The sequence below is a fragment of the Epinephelus fuscoguttatus genome, linkage group LG1 (assembly GCF_011397635.1).
Source record: "Epinephelus fuscoguttatus linkage group LG1, E.fuscoguttatus.final_Chr_v1".
NCBI classification, from domain to species: Eukaryota; Metazoa; Chordata; class Actinopteri; order Perciformes; family Serranidae; genus Epinephelus; species Epinephelus fuscoguttatus.
In genome coordinates, this window is record NC_064752.1 from 40,742,767 (window position 1) to 40,759,835 (window position 17,069).

At 39.4% G+C, this 17,069-nt stretch overlaps 1 long non-coding RNA gene across 3 annotated transcripts; it reads left to right on the plus strand.

Annotated features, from left to right (window-relative positions):
- The first annotated feature begins 7,866 nt into the window (after positions 1-7,866).
- On the plus strand, positions 7,867-16,931 carry LOC125886913 (uncharacterized). 3 transcript variants are annotated; one of them, XR_007449102.1, is made up of 8 exons: positions 7,867-7,970; positions 8,256-8,426; positions 8,538-8,625; positions 14,432-14,503; positions 14,706-14,800; positions 14,906-15,051; positions 15,846-15,952; positions 16,755-16,931. It is a non-coding gene; the product is annotated as an uncharacterized LOC125886913 (long non-coding RNA). The 3 variants fall into 3 exon arrangements; XR_007449101.1 differs by lacking the exon at positions 16,755-16,931 and having other exon boundaries at positions 15,846-16,176; XR_007449103.1 differs by lacking the exons at positions 14,432-14,503; positions 16,755-16,931 and having other exon boundaries at positions 15,846-16,176.
- Positions 16,932-17,069: the final 138 nt, after the last annotated feature.

Here is a 17,069-nt window from a genome sequence, read left to right on the forward strand (position 1 = left end):
GAGCCATAGTATTGTGTACATGTGTAGTGATATATATTGCAATACTGTATATTTATATGTACTTAATATTAAAATAAATAAATATATATATATATATATATATATATATATATATATATATATATATATATATATAGGGCGGCACGGTGGTGTGGTGGTTAGCACTCTCGCCTCACAGCAAGAGGGTTGCCGGTTCGATCCCGTGCGTGGGAGCCCTTCTGTGCGGAGTTTGCATGTTCTCCCCGTGTCAGCGTGGGTTCTCTCCAGGCACTCCGGCTTCCTCCCACAGTCCAAAGACATGCAGATTGGGGACTAGGTTAATTGATAACTCTAAATTGTCCGTAGGTGTGAATGTGAGCGTGAATGGCTGTTTGTCTCTATGTGTCAGCCCTGCGATAGTCTGGCGACCTGTCCAGGGTGTACCCTGCCTCTCGCCCGATGTCAGCTGGGATAGGCTCCAGCCCCCCCGCGACCCTCAAGAGGATGAAGAGGTTAGAAGATGAATGAATGAATATATATATATATATATATATATATATATATATAGTATAATATAATATAATATCACAATATAAACTTATACTATACTTTCATCCTTATTTAAGTGACGGTATGTATGTGTTATGTGTACATATATACACACATATATTTTTGTATTTTTTGTTTCTTTCTTAATCTTTTCTTTATTTTTATTTTTTTCTTTATTTCTTGCACTTTGCTAGAGGCATAATCATACCTCATTAAAAGGGCAGACATAATAAGCTTCGGCTTCAGTCTACAGCTTTTGGTCCATACTTGATATGATCTATTGTAGATCCTTGTATGGTTTATTAACATGTTTTTGAAGTTACCAAATAGAATAAACATTCATTCATTCATTCATTCATTCATTCATTCATTCATTCATTCCCAGCGTTTGTTTGGGGGTCAATAGTTGGCCAGGCCCTCGTTGCTGCTGCCAAATCAGTCGGAGATCATTTCTATGCTCATTCTCTCCACTGCTACTTTGTACGAACAGGTAAGATTTAGCATCATTTTAAAAGTGCTGGCAAACAATGGTGCAAACCAAATGTTGAAAAACAGGCTCATAGTTGATGCAAATGATCTTTGATAGAATGAATGAACCTACAGAAGACTATAACAGCAGTTACAGTTACAGTGACCCATGTGCTTCACCTTACAGTTAGTTTATCAGTGTTTGTGAACATCAAGGCCTCTATCACAGATTCTAACTCATCTTCTGACTGCAGTCCTATCACAATCAATGGAATGACCTGGTAAAACAGTCAGTCCCTGACAGATATTGTGTCCTCACAGCTGTCTGTTGGGTGTTTTTAGGGGATCTAAAGGTTTTAGTGATGGTCCCTCAGCCTGAGGACCTCCTCACTGTAGAGGAGCTTATTCATCTTTATCTCAGGTAAAACTGCCAAGACTAGTTAATAATGAATTAGTCTGTCAACATGAAATTAATTGAACTATTTTCTATTATCGAATAATCTTTGTCGTCATTTTTCAAGTGAAAATTCCAAATATTTGCTGGTTAAACCTGAACCTGTAAGATCCCTTCAGATCTAGCTTCTGCTTTGTTTTTCCAGTGTGTTACAAACAAACCTGAATGTTTCTGATTAATGTCATTGAAATGTGACACTGGAACCAGTGTTGTCAGTTTATTTCCTGTTTGGTTGGTGAGTGTGCCTTGGCAAAAAGTGCAGTTTAGCAACTGGAGAAAGTGTTGCTTGTACAGATTTTCTTTGCCATTTACAGGTAATGACTTCTCTCCCCCGCAGTGGGGGAGCTACAGAGGAAATATAAGCAGAACCTGTACAGGTAATTTAAGTCACACTTGAAAAGCATGCGTGTACAAATTTATTGAAGTCAAAGTAAAAAAGTAAGTCAGTTAAAATATACTCCAATAAATGTTACTGGGCTACATATTTAAAAGAGGGGGAGGGCATCTTTTGGCTACAAAATAAATGGCATTAAGTGTCAATGCACACACTAGTGGAACAACATGAGCAACATGACTCTTTATGTTCAAACCAACAGTAAAGTCCATTTCTACAGACAGCACTTTGTACACTGTACATACAACAAATCATCAATCATTTTAGAATTGAGAGAATTAGCCAGAAAAGAGATCACACTCAGCCAAAACTTACAAACAGTAAATAAAATGTATAACCTGACACTTCTTATGAAATCAAAAGCAGAATAAAGTCATCACCAAGGTAGGCGGTATGGAGCTGTCGAAACATTAAACTACAGCGACTGCAGCCACAAACACATAGCAAAGGAGAGACGGTTCTTAAATGCCACATAGTGCACACACGCAATGTTGCTTGGCAACACAGAGGCTGTTGACATTCACATCTGGAGAGTTGTTGTTGTACTCACCTGTCTGAACATCCCTCAGTGAGCTTTGTTCACCACAAAGTCCTCCCCAGCCTTTCTGTCCCACTATAACCAGTTCACTCAACCTCTCTGTCCCACTATAACCTGTCCACTCAGCCTCTCTGTCCCACTATAACCTGTCCACTCAGCCTCTCTGTCCCACTATAACAGTTCACTCAGCCTCTCTGTCCCACTATAACCTGTCCACTCAGCCTCTCTGTCCCACTATAACCTGTCCACTCAGCCTCTCTATTCCACTATAACCAGTTCACTCAGCCTCAGAATACTGTCAAAGACAGTCAAAAGTCCTCATACACCTCACTGAGGATTAAAGTTCCTTTAGATCAACTGTGAACATTTTAGCATGTTAACCTGAACCAGCAATATGTGCTTGCTTTTGGTCGCTGAGTATGCTTGCAGGGTGGAGCATTAATTGAGTGATTACAGTAATTTAGGTGGATGCAACCTTTAATTAAGGTAGCTGTGACCTTTTTGACAATGCTGACGTACAATAATACTAACCATGGATGTGTCCCTTAATTTGTTGCATTGTTGTGCAGTTGTTTTGTTCACTGACCTGAATACCAGGTCTGACCCCAGAGTGCGACCACCTTTCTGCACCATTCCCATCCCTGACACTTGGTCACTGAACGTTAACAACATGTTTCTTTTCCAGAATGTCGGCTGAGTGCAGACTGTCATCTCTATTGAGCTCTGCCCTCCTGTGCCTTTCTTTTGTTCAGTTCTCACAAACTTCCTTGTTACTGATTCATGTGACTTTTGTTTTTGCTCAGTAATGGATGTGACTTGAAATATAGCTAAGGATGATACTTGTGATAAAAAGTATTTAACAAAAGTAAAATTACAGGTTTCTTGAAATATTCCAAAAAGTACAAGTACTCCCAAAAAAACAACTATGTTACAATAACAAGATAACAAGAGTAAATGTAATTCATTACTTCCTCCTCTGGGGCGTATTCACAACGCTTCCTAGTACAAAGAGTTCCCAGTGACAAAATTTTGAAATACATTTTTAGAATTGTGATATTTTCTAAAATTTCCCATTAAAGTTTAGACTAATTTGATGAAAGATAAAAGTTATTCACAAAGTATCTTGGCCCTTAAGAGAGATCTTTAGGTGAAAAACTGCTAGGAGTAGGGAGGAGGACTTTTGAAAGGCTTAAAAGTTTCTTAGGCAGAGGAGGAAATGGCTGTGACTGTGAGTTAAAAAAACGGTACAGATGAGGTGGTGCCGGGATAATGTTCATGTTCATTCACAATATTTAACAACTCGTAAAATGCAGCAGTGAAGACAGGTCTGTCTGAAACATCTATCAGCAGACTGATCACACTAACAATTAGAGTGCTTTCTAAGGTCTTATTGTGTGACGCATTTCCACTGGATGTCCGCACCTTGCAGGCTCACAAAAGGACAACCAATTATACCTTTTTAAACCAATGCATCATACCTAGCAATGTGGTCAACCACACCTTGTCACTCATATAAAAGTTTCTTTCCTGCTCTTGCTCAGAGTTGCTCTGAGAATTTCCCTCCATCACTCCCATGCTAGGACTCCTTTCTAAAAATATTTAGGCTAAGTTAGAAACTCTCTGAGAGCATCTTCTAGAAATATGGATTCAAGTGACATGACTTGGACTCAAGTCACAGATTTGATGAATTTAGACTTGACATGACAAAATTAGAAAGACTAGCAACTCGACTCGCGGTTTGATACCAATGACTTGTGACTTCCTTTGGACTTCAGCCTTTTGACATGAAAACACTTGGTACCTTCCCCCATGTTCAACAATTTAAAAAGTATGTCATTTAAAAAATGTGCCATGAATCAATTCATTGCCTGAATCAACTAATGGAAAGCGTATTATGACTTGTTGGGACTTGACTTGAGACTTGTGAGTCTTGAATTTGGACTTGTGAGCCTTTACTTTATAATGTCTGTCTTGACTTGGGAATTAAGTACAAAATCTTGAGACTTACTTGTGACTTGCAAAACTTGGTCCCACCTCTGGTAGAATGTTAGTCAATACGGCCCATTTCTGAATATTATGTATATTTTGTATGCTACTGTTGTAGCTTAATGCTTATTGTTCATTTCAGCTGTGCTTATTAAAAGCCTGGACACCGATGACACTTACCTGCATTCTGCCTTGGGCCTAACATGTGGTTTGTGTTGTGTCCAACAGGGGGCAGCAGGGGACTCGTTCAGGGCCGACTGTGGAGGAGAGACGGGGTGCTGGCTGCCTCGTGTTCCCAGGAGGGTGTCCTGAGGGTGAAACCAGTCACAGAGCCCAGCAAACTATAAGCACATCCATGAGATTTCTTTCGGTTTTAATTATTTGTAACTGTTACAGAAATATTGTTAAGTTTTATACATAAAATGATTAATATAATGATAATGAATTATTTATTGTTTTATTAAACATGTTTTTTTTTTCAGCCAATAAAGACTAAAAGGTTATAATGAATGAATGTTTGTCATTTATTAGATGAGACGTGTTTATAACTTTCTCACACTTGTGCAAAATGTATTCCATTACTTTGAATATTCATTAATGGTCAAAATTCAACAATGTCAAGACCCAATTCTGCTGCAAGGAGTTAACTGTAAGTTTTAAAGTGTGACAGTTCTGACAGGTCACATATTACTATGAGAAGTATAAAGTATGGCCATTTGTTTGATGACACTTTTGGAAAGGCATTACACATATATGGTCAATATTTACGTTATTAATAGGCTTGGCTGTAACCAAGGTTTTTAAATCCATGCACTTGAAAAAAGCGACAGGGCCAGATAATATGTCCACCTTCCTTTTAAAGACATTTGCAGAGGAACTCACTCCTGCATGGCACCAGCTGTTTCAGCTCTCCATCGATACACAGGCTGTACCTGAGATCTGGAAAAAATCCATTATAATTCCAGTCCCGAAAAATGCATGTCCTCGGGAGGACAATGATTACAGGCCTGTCGCGCTTACCTCTACTGTTTTTAAATCCTTGGAAAGGCTCATGTTAAATTCACTTCATGCAGAGGTTGAGCCAGTGCTAGATAAATATCAGTTTGCGTATACAAAAAAACGCAGTACTAGTGATGCCCTATCAACTATAACGCACCTTACACTGAAGCACCTTGAAAAGCCAGGTGCACATGCCAGACTGCTCCTTATTGATTTTAGCTCCGCTTTTAATTCGATTCAGCCACACATTCTCCTCAGGAAACTTGCTCAGTTGAATGTAAACCCCTTTTTAATCAGGTGGTATTACTTTCCTCACTAAGAGGCCACAGCAGGTTAAATTTAATTCCACTCTATCAGATACAGCAATAAGCAGCACTGGCGCCCCCCAGGGGTGTGTCAGATCACCATTCTTGTTTATCCTGTATACAAATGACTTTGTTAGTTCTGAGCCAAATCAATATGTTGTGAAGTTTTCTGATGATACTGCCATTCTTAGTCTGCTCACTAAGAACTCCAACTTATTCATCCACAGAGATGCTGTGGATAGGTTTGTGAACTGGTGCGATGACCATAAAATACACATTTACACCTGTAAGACTGTGGAAATGCTGTTTGACCCCAAATCAGCTGGTGATCGAAGCCCTATGACCATACATGGTAATAACATTAATCAGGTGACTTCTTTCAAGTACCTAGGCATTCATATTGATAGTAACCTGAGCTGGCAGACACAGGTAGCCACTGTCTGTACCAGAATTCATCAGCGCCTCCACTTTCTGCGTAGACTTCGGTTGTTCGGTGTCTGCAAAAACATTATGCTAATTTTCTACAGAGCAACAACAGAGTCCATTTTACGGTACAGTATCACCAGCTGGTTTGGGAACCTAAATGTCAAATCAAAAACTCAGATTCTCAACCTGGTCAGAGTAGCGGGTAAGATTATTGGTCACCCCCAACCCTCAGGAACTGTTCAATCAGGCCGTCATCACTCAGGCAAAAAACATTCTAAATGACAGTTCTCATGTTTTGTTCAACGCATACTCACTAATGCACTCAGGGAGAAGGTACAGGGTTTCCTTATGCAAACACAACTGGTACAAACATTCCTTTGTCCCATTGTCAGTCATTGTGTATTGTATACAGTGTATTAGCACCTTAATGTGTACTATTTTCTGTGTATGGTGTATTAGCACCTTAATGTGTACTATTTTCTGTGTATGGTGTATTAGCACCTTCATGTTACTATTTTCTGTGTATGGTGTATTAGCACCTTAATGTGTACTATTTTCTGTGTATGGTGTTTTAGAACCTTAATGTGTACTATTTTCTGTGTATGGTGTATTAGCACCTTAATGTGTACTATTTTCTGTGTATGGTGTTTTAGAACCTTAATGTGTACTATTTTCTGTGTATGGTGTATTAGCACCTTAATGTGTACTATTTTCTGTGTATGGTGTATTAGCACCTTAATGCGTACTATTTTCTGTGTATGGTGTATTAGCACCTTCATGTGTACTATTTTCTGTGTATGGTGTATTAGCACCTTAATGCGTACTATTTTCTGTGTGTGGTGTTTTAGAACCTTAATGTGTACCAGCACTCTAATGGGTACCAGCACTTTAATTTCAACTAGTAGGCATGGCAAATTGCACAGCTCAGATGAGCAAATATCTTTTTGCACATTGGTCCCTATCTGGTTACCAGTATGTTTTTAATGCTGAATGTTTCACTGTCTTTTATGTATTTTTGTTTGTATGTTTCTTGCTGTTTATGTAGCAGTACCCTGTCTCTAAACCAAATTTCTCCCAAGGGAGAAAAATAAATGAACTTTGACTTTGACTAATAATGGAAAAAACTGCTTGCCATTGGGCTTGGTTGTGAAAAGAGTTAACCAAAAAACTGAACAGTCCAAAAGCTCCACAAAGTAGAAACTTAGATGGCACAACATTTGTATACCTGTCCAGCAAATGCAACTACCAGCAGCTGTCCCATGGGTTTAAGTGAAGATCTGCCTGTGTAAATTGTATGTAAATTATTGTGGAGAAGGACAGTCAAGAAAATGTACAACCTGACCCTGTAATGGAAAATGAAATAGATACAATCACTGTAGAGCCAGACATCTGTGAATGTACAGCATGATCCTCCAGGAATGACTTTAAAAAGGGAAATGATTGTGGAACAGGACATAACTTCGTCCACCTGCAATAGCTGACAATTTCCACGAGGTGGCAGGCTTGATAAGAGCATAATCAGAGTCTGAATAAATAAGCATAATGCAATAAAAGATACACAAAATGTTAGCGAGGAACTTATTGTATAATACAGCTAAATTTGACACGGCTAACAAAACGTGACACAAAGATGATCATTAGATACACACTGTAAGCTTTGTGTCAGTATGTATTTTTCCACCCACCCTCTTGCTGCCTGCTGCACTACTTGGTTGTTATGTGGTTAGCGCCCTTGGTTACCACTTTTTTCCCATCATGCATCACTGCTGGAAGATCTGTAAGGTAACTCGGGCAACGCTTTTTCATTAACTCTCTTTTACTGTATGGATTGGAAAAAACTCGTTCGTGGCAAACGGTGAACGCTAATTTAAGGTAATGGACGCCAGGTAACGCTTAACTTAGCTATTAACTAACGTTACACGGCAAACGTAACGTAACGAATAACTAAGTAGCTATGTTAGCTATGTTTGCTAACGGTATGCTAGCCTTATGTTTACCCGTTACGTTACTCCAGTATTCACGTGAATGTCACTTAAAGCTCACAGAACAACTCAGTTCATATTAAACTAAGATAGTAGCGTTTATAATTTAACCTGGCGTTATTCATGACGTAGCGAATGAAATGGGATGTAACTTGGTGGTACAACCTGTTTCCAGGTGTATGGATGCACATAAGAGCCAAGTTTGATGAGTGAATCCGATAAAGAATGGAGAGGGAACAGCACAACATTGTCGTCTTCAATTTGTCGAAAAGAGAGCTGTTTACCACGAACAATGGATACAAGTCCATGCACAAAAGACTACGAGCTCAATGGAAAAGTGTTTATGGTATAACACTAATTATTTCTGCGAACAGTGGCTACTTGCTCTGTGTTGACTGGCACAGCAGTTGACTTAGTATCAAAGTAATTCCTGCAAAGTAAATGCTGTCTCCCCCAGCATGAAGGAAGAGCTGTCTTTGGAGAAGCTGAAGGGTGTCAAGTTGTGGATAACTGCCGGCCCAAGGGAGAAGTTCACGGCATCAGAGGTGATGTAGAAATTAAAAACTTGGAATTTTATAGTAAAAAAAAAAATAGAACGTACATGTTTGTATATCCATGTATTAGCTATTGGCATAGTAAATGGTAGAAGTGGGCAGTGTTGGAGAAGCTACTTTGGAAGTTTAGCTTTGCAAGCTGCCAGTTAATTTATACTGGAAGAAGTTGAACTAAAAATTACAACAAAATATGATACAAAAAAGTCACATGCCAGCATTCAATGTACATACACACACACACACACACACATATATATATATATATATATATATACAGTACAGGCCAAAAGTTTGGACACACCTTCTCATTCAATGCGTTTTCTTTATTTTCATGACTATTTACATTGTAGATTCTCACTGAAGGCATCAAAACTATGAATGAACACATGTGGAGTTATGTACTTAACAAAAAAGGTGAAATAACTGAAAACATGTTTTATATTCTAGTTTCTTCAAAATAGCCACCCTTTGCTCTGATTACTGCTTTGCACACTCTTGGCATTCTCTCCATGAGCTTCAAGAGGTAGTCACCTGAAATGGTTTCCACTTCACAGGTGTGCCTTATCAGGGTTAATTAGTGGAATTTCTTGCTTTATCAATGGGGTTGGGACCATCAGTTGTGTTGTGCAGAAGTCAGGTTAATACACAGCCGACAGCCCTATTGGACAACTGTTAAAATTCATATTATGGCAAGAACCAACCAGCTAACTAAAGAAAAACGAGTGGCCATCATTACTTTAAGAAATGAAGGTCAGTCAGTCCGGAAAATTGCAAAAACTTTAAATGTGTCCCCAAGTGGAGTCGCAAAAACCATCAAGTGCTACAACGAAACTGCACACATGAGGACCGACCCAGGAAAGGAAGACCAAGAGTCACCTCTGCTTCTGAGGATAAGTTCATCCGAGTCACCAGCCTCAGAAATCGCAAGTTAACAGCAGCTCAGATCAGAGACCAGATGAATGCCACACAGAGTTCTAGCAGCAGACCCATCTCTAGAACAACTGTTAAGAGGAGACTGCGCGAATCAGGCCTTCATGGTCAAATAGCTGCTAGGAAACCACTGCTAAGGAGAGGCAACAAGCAGAAGAGATTTGTTTGGGCCAAGAAACACAAGGAATGGACATTAGACCAATGGAAATCTGTGCTTTGGTCTGATGAGTCCAAATTTGAGATCTTTGGTTCCAACCGCCGTGTCTTTGTGAGACGCAGAAAAGGTGAACGGATGGATTCCACATGCCTGGTTCCCACTGTGAAGCATGGAGGAGGAGGTGTGATGGTGTGGGGGTGTTTTGCTGGTGACACTGTTGGGGATTTATTCAAAATTGAAGGCACACTGAACCAGCATGGCTACCACAGCATCCTGCAGCAACATGCCATCCCATCCGGTTTGCGTTTAGTTGGACGATCATTTATTTTTCAACAGGACAATGACCCCAAACACACCTCCAGGCTGTGTAAGGGCTATTTGACCAAGAAGGAGAGTGCTGCGGCAGATGACCTGGCCTCCACAGTCACCGGACCTGAACCCAATTGAGATGGTTTGGGGTGAGCTGGACCGCAGAGTGAAGGCAAAGGGGCCAACAAGTGCTAAACACCTCTGGGAACTCCTTCAAGACTGTTGGAAAACCATTTCAGGTGACTACCTCTTGAAGCTCATTGAGAGAATGCCAAGAGTGTGCAAAGCAGTAATCAGAGCAAAGGGTGGCTATTTTGAAGAAACTAGAATATAAAACATGTTTTCAGTTATTTCACCTTTTTTTGTTAAGTACATAACTCCACATGTGTTCATTCATAGTTTTGATGCCTTCAGTGAGAATCTACAATGTAAATAGTCATGAAAATAAAGAAAACACATTGAATGAGAAGGTGTGTCCAAACTTTTGGCCTGTACTGTGTATATATATATATATATATATATATGTATGTATACAGTGGTGGAAAAAAGTTTTCGGACACCCTTAAAATTTTACACAATCTCAAATATTATCATGAAATATTTGTGGAAAAATCTTTTTTGTGTTTCAAAAGGTGTGGCTGCATTAGACAGATACTAACAAATACAAATTATATTTTTTTGTTTATTGTTTACAAGAAAAACTAACAAAACTAAATTCTTGACAGTTTCAGTATGTCAGTTCTCAACATTGTCGGTATCAAAGTCAACAAATAACAGAGAATGTGTTCAAAACTGAACAAAAAATAAATAAATCATCACATCATCAAATTAATATTTAGTAGTCCTGCCACTGGCACGTAGTAGAGCTCTAATCCTGGCTGGCATGTTCCCCACGAGCCTTTCACACTGTTGAGGGGTAATCTTGTCCCATTCTTCTTGAATTACTGCTTTTAATTCTTCTAAATTCTTTGGTTTATGCTTTGAAACAGACCTTTTGATAATCTACCACAGATTTTCAATGGGGCTCATGTCCGGGGATTGAGCTGGCCACTCTACGACCTGGATACTGTGCTCCTGCAGCCAAGTTCTACTGGCCTTGGATGTGTGGCAAGGGGCATTATCTTGCTGAAACGTCCATTTTTTACCTCGACGGAACAGTGCACGCGCAGAAGGGAGCATGTGGGTTTTGAGAATGGTACAATACTTGATAGAGTTCAATGTGCCATCACAGACAGTGAGATGACCAACACCAGCAGCACTCATGCATCCCCAAACCATGATACTGCCTCCACCATGCTTGACAGTAGGTACTGTACATGCTGGAGATAATGCTTCGCCTGGCCTTCTGCGTACCCTCACATTAGTAGGAGGAAGATAAAGCTGGAAACTGGACTCATCTGACCACAAAATCTTCTTCCAATTCCTGGCTGTCCAGTTCTTGTGTGCCTGGGCCCAACGACGCGGGCTAACCTCTGTCTCTCATTGATCAGGGGCTTCTTGATAGCCTTGTAGGACCTTAAGCCATGATCTAAAAGTCGGCCACGTACAGTGCGGGTGGAACACTGGACACCAGTTTGGTTTGACCACTGCTGCTGAAGCTCCTGTGATGTCATTCGGCGGTTTTGCCTGCACATGCGGATCAGGATGCGGTCATTTCTTGCTGAAGAAACCCTTGGACGCCCAGATCTTGGTTTGTCTTCCAAGCTGTTGGTTCGTCTGTATTTCTGCAGAGTGTATCCAACTGCTGAAGGACTGCATCTGCACTTCCTGGCTATCTGGCGGCAGCTGTACCCTTCCTGGCTGAGAATCTTTATCTTCAGGCGTGTTTCCTGCGTTAGGTTCCTTGTTTTAGCCATTTTTGTTTCTGAAGAACTTTCAAATGTGCTGGCTTTATGTAGACACGAAGCTTGGCAACAAAAATTGTGTCTTTTAATAAAAAGAACGACCTTCATCACTGGTACCAAAATGACCCAATACTCAACATTTCTTATGTATTTTTATGGAACCAATCAATTTTAAGTTTTTAACGGCTTTTTTAGGATTTATTTAGTATATTGGCTGTGACTGTACTAAAAGAAATTGCACTTGAAGACCTAAGAGTGATACTTAATGCAATATTTCACAAATGCATGGGGTGTCCGAAAACTTTTATTTATATATATATATATATATATAAATATATATATATATATATAGCTATAGCTATATATATATCTATATTTGTAGCGTCTTCCGCTGAATCAATGGCCACTCTCAAACTGATGGTTCATGAATTCTTTATTTACTGCCGTTCCGTTCTCCTTGTTTCCATGAACACACCATAAGAGCTAAATTAAACAACAAAACAAACCTTAACACATTTCCATAGCACAAATACTAATAAATATAAACCGTATAACTATGTAAAATCATGTTGGCACATTAACAAAGCATATGACGGTATGTTGACATACAATATAAACAAAACACCCCGTCACAGTCAAACACCAAACGCAGTAGGGATGCACCGAGTATTCGGTAACCGAATATATTCGGCCGAATATTGCAAAAAAACACACATTCAGTATTCGGTGGAATAAGTTAAAAGCAAGGCCGAATAATACCGGCGTGTTTTGATAACGCAATCAAACAGTGTGCCGTGATGGGCGGAGTAAAATGTCGGCAGTGTGGCGATCCGCCCTTCACGGCACTTGCATTTGCGGGGGTCACAGACACAGACAGTAACGTTAATGTATTCCTGTCAAATATGGCGGCCATCGGCTTACCGGCGACCGGCTCCAATAATATCCTCTTCTTGGTGTCATGACTGCCCAGAAGTACCTAAACAGCTGAGCCAGCTGAACACAGGTATGTGACTTGTCTGAGGAGAAACGAGCCGCTCACGGCACACAAACCTCACCGCACTTTAGGGACTGTTCTTTACTTATGAAGGGACTTGTCAGGGGAGGAGGGTGGCTGGTTGATTTTTATTTTATTTATTTATTTTATTTTGATCCCCCCTATGTTAATCACTGATTGATGCTGTTTTTGAAGTATGAATAAGTCAATAAGTAATTTATTCCATTGAAATATCATTGATGTATTATAGAAAAGTGATTTATCTTTTTATAAATGACAAAAGGCACATCTACCTCATTTTTACTGTGGTATCATGATACTACTTAGAACCATGATATTTTCATTGGTATCGTACAGTGGGTCCCAATATTGGTACCCTGACAACACTAATCTGGAGGGAGTTCATCTGCAAAAACTTGAAACAAAGGGAGCCGAGCTCAAAAAACAAACCACAGGGAAAAGTTTGGTAATTAATGCCAACAGGTGTGCAGCCTCTAACATCCGATAAAAACAAGGAGTCAAGGGTAACCCCAACCTTCAAAATATAAGCCCATTACCCCACCGGAAGAAAATACAAAATTCATAAACCTCACTTAATTTGAAACCTTCCCCTTTCCGGGTCATTTACAATATATATATATATATATATATATATATATATATACATATATATATGTGTGTGTGTGTGTGTGTGTATGTGTATATATGTGTATATGTGTATATATATATATATATATATATATATATATATATATATCCTCATCTAGAGGTGAGGATTGCAGATCGTAAACAACCAGCTGAAACTTCTCCCATGTGCCAATTGTGAACTCCTTGTTATGATTCCTTCAGTGTTCAGGAGGTTTTACAGGGAGCCAAATTATCCGCAGACGGCTCCTCCTCTCCAAAACTAACAGATCAGGTGAAACCTGTAAAAACACTGATTAAAGCAGTTTTACATTATGGTTCTCCTCCACTGTTTGGCTCGTCAGCCACCCCCCAGCACCTGCTAATGTGTTCTCACCTCTCTGATAACTTAAGATCCAGATGTTCAGGAGGTTTTTACCAGGAGCCAAATTATCTGCAGTGGTCCTTTCCTTTACAAAAGGAACACACCCTGTGATTTAAACCGCTAAAAACTCTGAATAAAGCAGTTTAACATTAAAAAGCAGTGTTTTTTCTGACACCGTTCGGCTCATCGTGGAAGGGCTGCTAACTACACTAGCTGATGTGAACTCTATCTAGAGCCAGTGTTTGGTTTGTCCGTTATGGGCTATTGTAGAGACATGGCAGTGCAACATGTTGTTGACTCCATGGACGAGGACACACTCCCTATATTGATAATAATAGCTCATTTTAAGGTAAAGAAGACATGACAATTTTTATTTTCAGGTTTATACACCAAAGGAAACATACTTATTATATTCCATTTCTGCCAGTATATTCCTCTAAATCTTACACACTACACCTTTAAATGTAGATGTAATTAATGTAATACTCTTAAATAGCACCGTTTGTACGCTGATATTCATCGTAGTAACAATTTTCTGCCTTTTTCTTGTTTAGAGAGATAAGTCGGGCTGCTGGCAAAGTGGTCACAGGAATTATTGATGATGAAAATGTTGGAAACAATGCACAGTAAGGGATTTGTACTGTTTATGTACATCTTATATTAATCTGCTACTTCAAACTGCTGTGAGTTCAGTCCTGCATTTCTGTCCCAGCCAGTTTTTCCATACACACAATTGATTTCTAGAGTCATATGCAAATGACATTTTAAGTGAACTGAAATTTTGCCCACGAGTTTAAACCCAGTGGTGTGTGTTGTCTCATCTTTTAGGTCTTTCCACCAGCCTTAAGTGATCTGCCTCCTCCCATGCTGGACCTGTTCGATCTAGATGAGACATTCTCTTCTGAGAAAGTGCGCCTAGCACAGTAAGTTCAGTACTCCATTTAACAAAGTCATTAACTGGTTAGGTTTAGGACTGTTATTAAGTTTTAGTTTATCTGTCATTTAATTTGATTCCGCTCTGTTTACAGGTACAGACGATGATCTTGAATTCTACGTGCGTAAATGTGGTGAAATTCTGGGGGTGACTCCAAAGTTGGATAAAGATCAGAGGGATGCCAAGCACATCTTGGAGCACATTTTCTTTCAGGTTGTAGAGTTCAAGAAACTCAGTCAGGTGAGAATGAATAAACTCTTAAAGCTGTAGTTTGTAACTTTTCATTTTTGCTGAAACTGTCAGCACACCCACACAGCATTACATGAGGCAGCATAAACAAATAATGTCCTTCCTCCTCCTATTGCCTCTAATGGGATTGGTAAGAAATCTACTGTGGTTCACGAAAAAAAAAACAGGAGCTGAGAGGTCTCTATAATGCAGCTGTTGATCATGTTAATCCCTGCTCGAGAACTGTGGTCAAACTGTTAAAGGCTGCGCTGATCAAATCTGAATCAAGATTCTGTTACCACATTGCCTATTTCTCACCTCAGATGTTTCAGAAACATTTTAGTGTACTGTTTAAAATTAGTTTGTGACCTGGCTGCTATGTTGGAAACAGCTAAGCACCGCCCACTGGCTGCAGCAAACTCTTTACATCTAAGAGTACACTAAAATAGGTTTCTGAAAACATTTACCATGAGAAATAAGCAATGCAGTAACAGAATCTTTATTCATATTTCATCAGCGCTGCCGAAGTTAACAGTTTGACTGGAATTCTCAAGCAGTGATTGACAGCTGTGCTAGAGAGACTTCTTGGCTCTGATTGGTTGTTTTCATCCAGGTATGGTAATGCCATCAGAAGCAATTAAGGGAGCAGAAGAATTAAATTTTTCCACGGGTCAAATGTTTCATGTACTACTGTGTGGACATAGTCAGTTTCAGGAAATAAGGTTGTTTTTATAAAAACATTACCCACATCTTTAGGAGAGATTCTGTTGAAGGCCTGGTCTGAAAACATGTTTTACCCCTTGTAGGAGCATGATGCTGATGCAGAAGCACCATTCACGCTGATGTGATTGGATTCAAGAAACATGTTAGCATTTTCATCTCTGTCTTTTCAATATACTGAAGCTAAGCAGATGTGAGTATATTCCTTCAGTAAAGGAGAATGTAAAAGGGACCATTACAGCTGTCGTGGAAGATGCAGTATCAGCATGGGTACTGTTTGTTTAACAAACTGTATATACAAGAGATGTGTTTTTATATCTTTCTAGAATTCATTTTGGAAGAAAAAGAAAATGTACAATACACTTAAGCAAAAAAGGTCATTGATACTTTTATAAATAATCAAATCTTTAAAAACAACCTTTGTTTTTCCTCTTATTGTTTGTTAGGCTGTCAATTATTATTGTTTGCTAAGTTGTTTATCATTTGACATCTCCCCCTTCACGACAGCAATGTGAAAAGACCTCTTTAGTGACAGCTTTGCACAGATACATGTCAGTATAGTCAAGGTCAGACATTTTAGGGCACATACAAGAAGAGAAACACATTTTTGCTGGGAGGGAATCATTAAAAAAACTTCTTTGTGTCTGCTATGTGTATGTAAGTACGCAAATGTTTGCAAATGTTGGCCATGCAGCAGGCTGTGTGCCTGCTTCCCTCTTTTAAAGTTCTCCTGCTTATAAGTGGCTAAACAAACGAATAATATAGCTTTAAATACAAGTTAACACTCATCATAATTTTAACAGGGTACCTGCGGATCCTTGAAAAGTCTTAAAAAGTCTTAAATTCATGTATCTAAAAGTAAGGTCTGAAAATGTCTTAAATTCATTGGAAATGTCTTAAATTGGTCTTAAATTCATTACTCAAAGGTCTTAAAATTGTTGTGGAAGGAATATTTAATCTGACTTTCTTTCTTTTCTTTTTTTTTATTCTCGCAGCACTTTTCTGTGAGTGTCCATGCGCCGCCCAATAACGGCGTGCGCTGGCGGTAGCGCATACACAATGAATGGGTTCGTCGGCGGAGGTCTGTGCTTTGCGCGCTCTGTGTGAAAAGGGCTTAACGGCGTGCGCTGGCCACCTGGCACTCAATATGCTGCTGTCGTGGTTTGTTTTCCAGACATGTGAGTATCTTTGAGCAGTGAAAGTTATTATTTATGACTTTGTACTTGTCGATAGTGATTTGTTTTCCACAGAGCTCTACGTGCGAGCATTTTACTCGCATTTGCGACTAAAAATAGTTTTGTGCCAGCAAA